The following is an 11,369-nucleotide window of genomic DNA, read 5'->3' as shown; positions in this document are numbered from 1 at the left end:
CTATTTTTTTTCCTTTTCGCCCCGGACCCCATATACGTTTGGACCGGCCCCATATATATATATATATATATATATATATATATATATATATATATATATATATATATATATAGGTTTAGGTTATATGGAATACAAAAAACCCTAAAAATTATTAAAATGTATAAAAAATACTTAGAGATCACAAAACTTTTTTTTTTGAATTTTTTTTATCAAAAAATCGCAACTTTTAGGATGTCTTGGTATTTTTTTTCAGCGAAATTGTAAAAAATGTTGCTATTTTTTGATAAAAAAAAGTTTTGTGATGTCTTGGTAATTTTTTATGTATTTTTATGATTTTTAGGGTTTTTTTTTTTTAAATAACACTTCCCTATATATATATATATATATATATATATATATATATATATATATATATATATATATATATATATATATTTGCCTAGGTTATTTTTTTTCAAAATAATTATTATGTGATTGTATGCATAAATATGGACCAATCAATTTTTTTTTTATTTTAAAAAAGTGATTAATATATATTATTGAATTAAATATAATTGAAAAATATCATCTAAATTAATTACAAGGGTATTTTAGTCAATTAATATAGATTTAATAAAGGAAAATTGCATATCTTAAGGAATCATAGATTCTATTAATTTTAAAAATCTGATTTTACGAATTATAATTCTTTTAATTCGGACATTCTGACAGAATGTGTTTATGAGTATATTCAAAAATAAAAATATTCTTGAACCATAAATAATAAAAATATTTTTGAACCTATTTCTTGATCATGACTTTAAGAACTTCTTGTAGAATAACAAATTATTGAACAATCAATTGAAGAATAAAAACAAAAAATACATTATTTCTTATAGAATACCAGTAACAATTGTTAAGAAATACATTTATTGTTAAAGAATAAAACTAAAAAAACTTTCAAAACGGTAAAGAAAACATCAAAATCTAACAACGACACTAATACATTCTAAAAAAATAATATTGCTTAGAATCACTTTCAATTTTGTGGTACGTTCTTCAAGCATCAACTTCTGTAAAAACAAAACCAAATTGTAGTTGAGATTCCAACAGAATTATAATTTGTGATTCCATTCCAATAGAATTGGAATTTGTGATTCCATACAATTCGTGAACAAATGCCATTGATCTTCTTCAATGGTCCATAATCGATTGATTCCAACCATTCTTACGATAATGACATTTTGTGAGACTAATACCAGACGAGAATTACGTTATACAAGAATACCATTCTGTTAGAACACATTTATTCTCCTTATCTAATATATGAAAACTTGCAGTCCCTGCTTTTGCTTCTCTCCTATATCAATTCCAACCTCCAGATCCTTTTTCTGATAATCAAAAAGAAATATCAAACTAATAATCCAAATTAAAATTAAAGTTCAGTAAAAATTCCAAGTAGTCTTACTTGATACCAGTAAAAATAGATGACCTTAAAAAAAAGTAATTGGAAGAGATGCAAAATTTCATTATGGTTTTCAGGAAATTACCAATTGCATGTGATAATGATGTCAAAACATCGTTTACTGAAGCAAATGGACCAAATGTCACCACAGAAAAAGGCGATGGGGGCAATAAGCTTTGTTGTTGATTCTTTACGCAGATCAATTTGATAAATATATTCCAAAAATATAATGGCTAAATACAAAATCATTCACAAAACTGAAAAAAACGAAATAAGTTATAGGAGTTTTGAGCACCTCACAACGTTTTGTTTTATCAACAAGGAATCCTAATGCCTCTCCATTAGGAAGAATGGTTAGAACTTGACCAATAGGTAAAAAATTAGGGAAATGGTGTGTCACACCCTGGCCGAGGCGGCGGAATACGTCGGGCTGTGCGACTTAGTTAATGGATCACAAGCAAATTGAATATACATCACAAGTTACAACATTAACAACATAACAGTTACATTACACTTTAAGGTTTGAATACAAGGTTCATAATAATAAATTCATAAATTTGCCTTAACAGATAGGCCGATATAACAAAAGCTAGATAAAACTAGGTCGCTTGAAATCCATGACTAATCTTCTGACTGAAAGCTCATTTGGTAATACCCTAAGAATACATGAAATTTTGAGGGTCAACACAAGGTTGGTGAGGGTTCACAGGTTTTCTGCTAACCGCAATAATGATACTTTAAAAGATGAAAAGGTATTCCATTTATAGTTTAAACCATGTTTGAAAATGTTTGATAAAAGAGAAATTTATAAGTAAATTCATACTTAAGGTATTTGATAGACAGAGAAATCGTGAGTAAAGTTCATAGTTAAAATGTTTGATAATAAAGAAATCATGAGTAAATCCATGCCCAAAATGTTTGATAATAAAGAAATCAAAAGGAGCAGCCACCAGCTGAGAAGAAACCCGATCTAGAGACCATGTTGATGAAGTTTATGGAAGCTTTGGAAAAGAGACATGAGGATACTGATTCTGCTATTAATGAACAAAGAACCTTGGTTAAGAATCATCATGCATTGATGGTAGAACAGCAAACTTTAATAAAGAATCAGCAAGCTTCCATCAATAACCTTGAAGTACAACTTGGTCAACTAGCCACTCTGGTTCATGAGAAGTTGTCCCCAAAAAATCCCGAAACGAAGGCCCAATCTCATGTAATGGCCATAGATACTGAAGAAGAGGCCATCTATGATTTCCTAGAAGCCTTAGAAGTTGAACAACAGTAGCCTGATCTAAAGTTAAAGAAGCCCAAGCTCGAGAATCAAGATGCTGCTGAATTGACGAACTCACGACGTGAGCCATATAAGCTCACGACGTGTGCCCGTCATGAACAGAAAAATTATGTAGCTGGTTTGGTTTACCAGCCGCCTTTGCCTTTTCCTTCCCGAGCTGCCCTTAGTCTACTGTAAAGAGAGCATATAGAGTTTGTTAAGCACGTGAAGGGTATCCCGATTAATACTCCCTTTGTCGAGTCCATATCCAAAATTCTCGAGTATCAAACTCGCAAGAAATTAAAGAAGAATTATAAGGTGATTCTAAGTGAACAAAGCTCAAAAGCTGTGTTGGGAGAGACACCTAAGAAGATGGGAGATCCTGGACGCCTCACTCTTACGTGTGAGTTTGGTAACAACATGAAAGTTGATGCTTTAGCCGATTTTGGGGCTAGCATTAATTTGATGCCGTATTCATTTTATCATAAGCTGGATATTCAGAAGTTGAAGGCTACAAGAATGACTATTCACATGGCGAACCATTCAATGACACATCCTCGGGGCATTGTGGAGGATATTTTAGTAAAAATTGGAAAAAAAAAAATTCCAATAGATTTTGTAGTGTTGGATATGAAGGAAGACCCCGATGTTCCAATTATCCTTGGTCGTCCATTGCTTAAAACTGCTGGAGCTCTTGTTGATATTCACGAGTCTAAGCTCACACTGAGGGTTGGTGATGAAAAAGAAGTTTTTGGGATGGAAGATAGCTTTCAAGAGGATTATGCTCACCAAGAAGTTTTTAACATTGATGAAGAAGATGAACTTGAAGAATTAGAGAAGCTCATGGAAGAAGAAATCAAGACAATTCATCAAGTCAAGACAGCAAAACCAAGAGCATCTGTTCCATATTTAGTTGAGTCATTGCTTACAAGAGTCCACCTTCTTGGGTAAGCGAGGAAGATGATGAAATGACAAGTGATGAAGAGGAGGTTACTTCAAAGGTGACAAAGCCAGTAGTGAAAGAGGAGAAGGATGCTATAGAGTGCAAGGAGGAAACTAAAGGGACCAGACACAAACTTGAGGAAGATGAGGTCAAAGCTAAAAAGGAAAATTCGAAAAGGCGTACAAAAGACGATTTCAAGCTTACAAGAGGCGTTTCAAGGAACAGAAGATCCTAGTGGTAGACTCTTCAGACGATTCAACGTAGGATGCAAGGAGTCCAGCTCAAGACTCGAAGAAAAAGAAGCGCTTCTCGGGAGGCAACCCGAGTTTGTTTTGCAATTTTTTCTTTTTTTTTTTTAGTTTTTTCATTTTAGTCTTTGTAACATAGATCATATCATCCAACTCGCTTATGACATAATTAAACACTAAATGTGGGGACCCTAAAATGGAAGTAGTAATAATTGAGAATTTTGTTAAAAGACAAATTTGATTTAGTATGAATTTTTCCCTTCCAGACAAAATTCACGACGTGAATCGTGAATAAACGGGATAATAAGTCAATAATACAGTTTAGCCCATTTTATATTAGACTAAGTGGCCCAAGACCAATCCGTGAGTGCATGGCCCAATATTAAGCCTGGATGAAATTCACAACATAAATTGTAATAAACTCACGACGTCAGTTTTGAATTGCACGGGACCACAAAATAAAGACCTAGAAACCAGTTGACTCTCATTTGTTTATTCCTCACGAAGTGAACAAGCAATCTGGTCCCCCTTGCTCCGATTTAGGCCGACAATACTCAATTTTTGTGCTTGCTTATGTAATAATTCCATACAAGGTGATGATTCTTCTATTTTATGTTTAATTTTTGCTCTAATAGTAGAATTTAGGGCTAGGGTTTGTTCAATTGTTAAATCGTATAAAATACGCCCTAGGATTCGTGAATTACCCTTGGAATATAGTTGATTATTGGTTGAAAATGTCATAGGAGTAAATCCCCAACACTATCATGGCCGATTTGTACAGAAACAAGACCAAATATTGAATCTGACTACGAACTCACGATGTGAATTTTTAGGAATTCACGCCATGAATTTTGGACTGTGCAAGTTCTTTGTTCCTTTTATTTCTAAACTGTTGGGTTGTTGTTTTGGCTGTGTTTGTTCCTTGTATTTGCAGAAATGGCACCTAGAAGGGAAATACCTCTTGGAGTTGCGGGTTTGCACCCGTTTTACAATTTTCGCACCACCATGTCCCGTGACATCTTGACTCGATGGAACAACAAGTTAGGGTGGCTTTATAACCGCGAAATTGCAGTTGCTCCAGCAATTAACTAGAGACGGTTGAGGGAAGTCAGGCTTGTAGACCGGCTGGGCCCATTTTTGACAAAAATATTTACTGGAAATGGGTATTCGTTCACTTGTTATGGATGGCGTAACCTGTTCCGGGTCCAAGAGCGGGTATATAAGGAATTTTGTGTTGAGTTTTTCTCAACAGTGACATTTCAGGAAACTGTCCAAGACCCACATTTGCCACAAGCTTTGGTATTCCGTTTGGGGGGTGAGTACCGGGAGTGCAGCCTCGTTGAATTTGCTTTGAGAGTTGGACTATATGATCGACAAGAGGTAATGAATCCCGAATTTGGTATGTTTTTTAGCGCGACTGCTAGAGGATACACGGAGGGTGTCACTGGGTATACTTTCTGGCATAATATTGCGTCCAGAATGTTTAATTCCGGAGTGTCTCCCGAGAGCAGTATTCGGTCCCCGATCCATCGCTTACTCCACCGTCTCATCACATTCTCCATCAATCATAGGAGGCATGGTGATAAAGTGACAAAACAAAATTTATTCTTCTTATGGTGTATCTTACAGCCTGGCGTGTGTTGCAATATTCCTTATTTTTTGGCACATTTTCTGGCTGGGTCTGCAGCTAGTTCGCGCCCTGGGAGCTCCATTTGTGGAGGACAATTTATTACACGTTTAGCCCGCTCGTATCATTTGGTTGTTCCTGATATTATTTGATCCAATACTTGTGTGGATGAGCATGAGTTTGGCATGGGGTATTTGGAGACTATGCGGGTTGTCAGAAACTTCGGGTCACATTGGGGCATAGTACCTTCAGATGGTGAGGGTGATGATGGTGATGATCAATCGGCCGACCAACCTGAACCACAACCGAGGCTGAGGCGCAGGAATATGAGAGGAAGGGGAGAACGCGGGCAAACAATGCATCCACCCGCATCCATGGTGGGAGCACCTTTTGGGAGTGACATGGCTGGTTATTTTGACTAGCTATCGTTGAGTGTCAATTGGATTGGAGGTACTATGGAGAACGTTGTCTGACACCTTGGGGTGGAGCAGCCACCTCATTTGGGGTATCATTACCCGATTTGCCCGAGGTGGACGGAGTATGGCGGACGTGGAGGTGACGAAGCGGGCACGAGTGGAGCGAACAATGTGGAGGAGGATGATTAAGTGTCTGTTTATTTTATTTATTTATTTTGTTTGGTTTGTTTTTATTTTGTTTTCTTTTATTTTTATTTTGTTGGGATTGTAAAAAATTTTAAGATATTATGTTACTTTTATTCTTCTTTGGTTGTTATTTCTCAGAATTGCTAGGAGCGCCTAAAAGGAATATCGAGATATAAGTGCGTATGTGTTTAGCCAGGAATGTTTGAAGTCGAAAGTTGAGACCCATATTTTAAAATAAGTGTAGGGGTGAGTCAAGAGAGTAGATAGTCAGCGAAAGAATCAAAAAATGGTGAATTTAGAAGAGTCTTAATACATTAAGGCATTGGGTTGAATTGTGCACATTAAAAGAAGATTTGGCTAAATGTTTTTTTGTCTGCCCAGTTCTCACGACGTGAACTCTTCTGACTCATGTCGTGAGTCAGTTCTCAGGGAATTCCAAAATTCGTGTGATTGCGACTTCACATCGTGACTTTTCTTATCTCATGTCGTGAATCGGTGTTCTTCACAAGTTCAAGGCCCTTGACATATTCTATTCCATGGGTTGATACCATTTTTCTTGTCATTATTATGAAGATTATTTTGGCTCATTTTCACTACCATACAATGTGGCGTATGATTTCCCAAATTGTTCGTTCTATTTTGGAGATTTTCACCACATTTGTAGAAGATTGAAGGCTCGATTTCATTTTTTGCAGGTACATTCCTTATCTCGCGTGTTGAAGATCCAAGTTTCTATTTCTCAGAGTCCATATTCAAGATGTACGTTTTCCACACTTTTGGAGATGTTTACGCCGCTATCCCAGGGGAGTCTGTTCCTTTTTCTCCCTTTTCTTAATTTTGATTTATCTTAGGCATACAATGAGGGCATTGTATGAAATAAGAGTGGGGTAGGGGGTAGAAAAAGTAAATTGCTAGATAATGGTATGATCCAATAGGAGCTCAAATGTTTAGTTGAGCCAATACACGTTATAGTGCATTTGTGGCCTCCCCTATTTTAGTGAAATCATGGAACAAAAACATAACCCCGCTTAGTTTGAGGGATGCAATATGTTTAGCAGCCTAAACCTGAAATGTATCCAGGAAAGCTATGTCTTAACCAATAAAGGTTGAAGTTAAGTGCCCCTGCTTAAGCATGTAGGTTTTGAGTGAAAAAAGTGAGTTATACATGTAAAAAAAAAGAGAGAAATTACTGAAAAGTAAGAAATTCTTGAAGAATTTTGGAGCTATCAAAGTATGAAGATCAAAGATCAAAGTTCTAAGGAATCAAAAGTTGAAGATGCCAGAAATCATGAATAAAGTGAGTAATTCAAAGAGCTCCAAGTATTGGTATCTTAAAGTTGTAATTCTCTATTTTATGTATGCTTGGGTAGCTTTACAAAAATAGTTTGAGGTCAAGTAAGATTTATGTGGATGGATTCAGAGGGTTGCATAAAATGAGCATTGTTCGAAAGAAGTGGGCGAGTGTTTATGAAGATTGTGAGTATTTAAAGTATGGGGGGGGTACTTTAGGAAAATTTTAGACACAAATGCATGCGTTGAGGTCTTGGCATAATGGATGAGCTGGAATCGGATTGTTCTATGTGATGTTAGTAATAAAGGGTTAAGATTAAATTTGCTTGAGAGCAAGCAATGCCCAAGTGTGGGGTATTTTGATATTGCCATATTTATACCTATTTTTAGGCAATATTTAAGTACATTTTTATATATAAGTTGGTAATTTGTTTAGAATAATGGTACTTATGGGTTTAAATGTTATTTGCAGCCAAAAAGAAGACATTTTGAAGAAAAGGGACTAAAAACATTAAAGGAAGAAACTTTGGGGAGTTAAAAGATTAAAGGAGAAGAAAATCAAGAAAATGCGTTCTCACGTCATGAGAACTGGAAGATTCACGACGTGAGTTTAAGTTCTAGAAGATATGTACGCGGGTGAACGAATCCTTGCCGAACACGGTTATCTTGTATTCACGACGTGAATATTTTATTGTTCACGACGTGAATTATAAAAATCAGGAAACTATATATATCCTTGACCATTACGAATTAAAGGGACTTTTGGGCAGAAGAAAGAGATTCCAGAAGGCGAATTTCAGAGGAAAAAGAGATCTGGAAGTGGTTTTCAACACCAAAGAAGAGGAAGTTCATAATTTGCTTTATAAACTTGGTGCATTTATCATGTGTTTGATTATAGCTTTTGACTGTTTAGTTGTTAATATGTCCAGCTAAATCTAGCTGCTTCTGTTAGGTAGATGAAGCTAGAACTCATGGTTTGAATGCATTAGATTAGACTTTATTTGTTGGTTATATGCTTGTGTTGATTGATTTTACCTAGCGTGTTTAGTTAATGATTTAATTGCTTTAAATTCTTATTCTGTGTAGTTGGTGAACACAAATCTGCATGAATATGCACACCTAATAACAAAGTGAACACTAGTTTATTAGAGCTAAGATCAAACCAATCTTAGATAAGTAATTGAATCATCGAATTAAGTTGTGTTAGAGAACGCATATTATGACTGTAATTGTGTTTTGATTAAATCAAACTTCATAGCTCCAATCTTATTTAATAATTCATTTTGTGTTAACTACTGTGTGACTATAGGTAGATTTACATGAATTGATTAATAATTAGTAGGTTTAGAACTAAACTGCTAATACTTCTTAAATTGGTAACCAACGGTAATAGTCTTAACTAATGTATAACCATTGAGTGAAAGTGGATTCGAACTAACAGAAGTATTTTGTTTATTGATTGAGTTTTTGTTAAAGAATTAAGTTTATCTAAACTTGCAAAATTAGATACAAACCCTTTAGCTTATTAATAATTAGATTAATTTAGTAGTGAATATATAAATTAATAACACCGTTCCCTATGATCGACACCAGACGTACCTAAACTATACTGTAATCTGATTAGGTACACTACCTATAAGTGCATAGTTAGTCTAAGTTTGTTAGGTTATAAATATTAAAATTAGTGGGTACTTTTGTGCATATCAATGGTCTCAAGACGTTTGACGTTCAAGTCGGGTATCATTGGTTGGTGGCTAACATGATCCAACCTTTGAAAGAGCCTTGAAATTTGATTCCAAAGTTAGATTACTATAGTCCAAAGGCTTGACTAAAGCAAGTTGCAGATAGACTCCAATGAAAGTATGATGAAAGTATTTGAACAAAGAGTGACACAGAATTTAGTCGACTGTCAATATCATCGATGTTTAAGATGTAATAAGTTCGGGGAAAATTGACCTTGTAGTAGGTCTTACATCACATCCGGAGTAAAAAGGTCCTTGACAGCATAAAGGTCTAACTAAAAGTACTTACAATACAAAGTAGTCACATAGAAAAGTGCTACATAGAACATAGAAAGGAACACGGTTCCTTATAACAAGGAAGGAAAGTAAAGCATCTCCTACTGGTGACGATCATCTCTCTGGTGAACTCTCAGTTCAGCTAGTTTTCGTTCCATATCGAGCAGGTATATTTCGTACCCCCTCTGGCGTACTCGGAGCTTTATGACTTCGGCTTGGGTTTCAGCTAGTGTTTGCAACAGGGTCTCATGGTTTCTCTCAGATCTCTCACTTGTGTGTTCAAGGCGATTGATACGGATGGTATGCATTCCTGCATTGGCATCAACCTCTGCGATACGATGGAGAGCTATCCTGCCCTGAATCTCGTTTCTGGAAACTCTACGGATCAGGATTGGCAGAACTCTGTCTGCTGAGCTTCCTTCGCTTAAGTTGTAGAAGCTTCGGTTCTCCATTAAGCGGCATAGGTTGATCTTGATCTTCGCTCCATGTCTCCAAACTTTCTACCCAAGGGGCGTCGGGCCATGAAAAGCCGGACGAGGGTTAGGAATTGGAATAGGAGTTACCGGGGGTAGGTTCCCAACTTCGGTTCGGAATTATCATCCTCCGAAAGGTCTTCAACATGGTGATCATTCAAAGGGATTGGATGATCATTCTCAGGTTCTTCTCCGAACCATCCGACATTATCTTCATTCGGAAGGTACGGGTTGCCGTGGGAATGGAGTCCAGCCATGTTATGTATGCGAGAATTGAGGTCAAGAAGTAGTTATTTAGACGATCTAACTAGATAATTATAAGAAGATCTTTATTAGTTACCTCACTATTTGTAAAGTTCATACCGATTATATGTAATCAAACAGGATAGGCCTTCGAATAAGTGATCTGAACTCCAAATTCACGAGGAACAGGGGTAAAGCAAAATTTCATAGATTCTGATTCCATATCATCCTAGTTACATATAACCTTAATGTATCCACTTAGAAACTATTGAACTAGTAATGAAGATCCTTTTTAGTTCTCAAGTAAGTAATTATAGTAACACAAAATACACCTATAGTATTTTAGACTTATGTTCTGCTCTAATGGTCTCATTGTGGTAGTGTTGGTAAGTTTTTAGACTTGTTGCCATATCACAACCATTCTTGGTCATGTTCTAATCCCTCCTCAGACCAGCATAGTTGATCAGGCTATGCCACTCACAAGACTGACCATACATCCCCGAGCTTACCTGTGATATTCAACAATCGTAATACTTTTGTTCTTGTCATTGTGACACGTATTTTACTATGAATGCAGGCACGCATACTTAGTCAAATATTTTATTACTTAAAAGTATAAACTCTTGGTCAGAGTATTTTTAATCCCATTGTATTTTTAGTTAGTATATCTTTTATGGGTTAATATACTTAATTCATTATAAACAATGCTCTGATACCAATCTGTCACACCCCAAAACCGAGAATGGCGAAAACGTTCTAGGGCGGAGGACGTCATGTAAAGTATCACAACAATGCAAAGTAGTAAACAAGCAACAACATCATCCATTGCATTAATAGTATAATTTTAATTACAAGTGTGTTCTTTCATAGTATACAACAACATAATGAATAATTAAAATAAAAGACGAGTCTGGACTGCTCCGTCTTCAGAAAACATGGTCGTCGTACCTGTCTATTTGTGACCTGAGAATACAAGTTATTTTGAAAGCGAGTATCAACAATAAAGCTGGTGAATTCATAAGTATTAATATGTCTTTGATTTTTAAATCTTGTAATGAAAGACTTGTAAAACTTGTAATGAAAGACTTGTAAAACTTGTAATGAAAGACTTGTAATTGTTTTGAAGGAAAGTTTGTATAAGTATGAAATGTTTGTAAGTAATTGTAAACGTTTGAAAACCCTAGAAAATCCCATATTTCCTACTAGTATGA

The sequence above is a fragment of the Lactuca sativa genome, chromosome 1 (genome assembly GCF_002870075.4).
Source record: "Lactuca sativa cultivar Salinas chromosome 1, Lsat_Salinas_v11, whole genome shotgun sequence".
In the NCBI taxonomy this organism is placed as follows: Eukaryota; Viridiplantae; Streptophyta; class Magnoliopsida; order Asterales; family Asteraceae; genus Lactuca; species Lactuca sativa.
The sequence above is the reverse complement of the archived record's forward strand: the minus strand, read 5'-3'. Positions refer to the sequence as shown.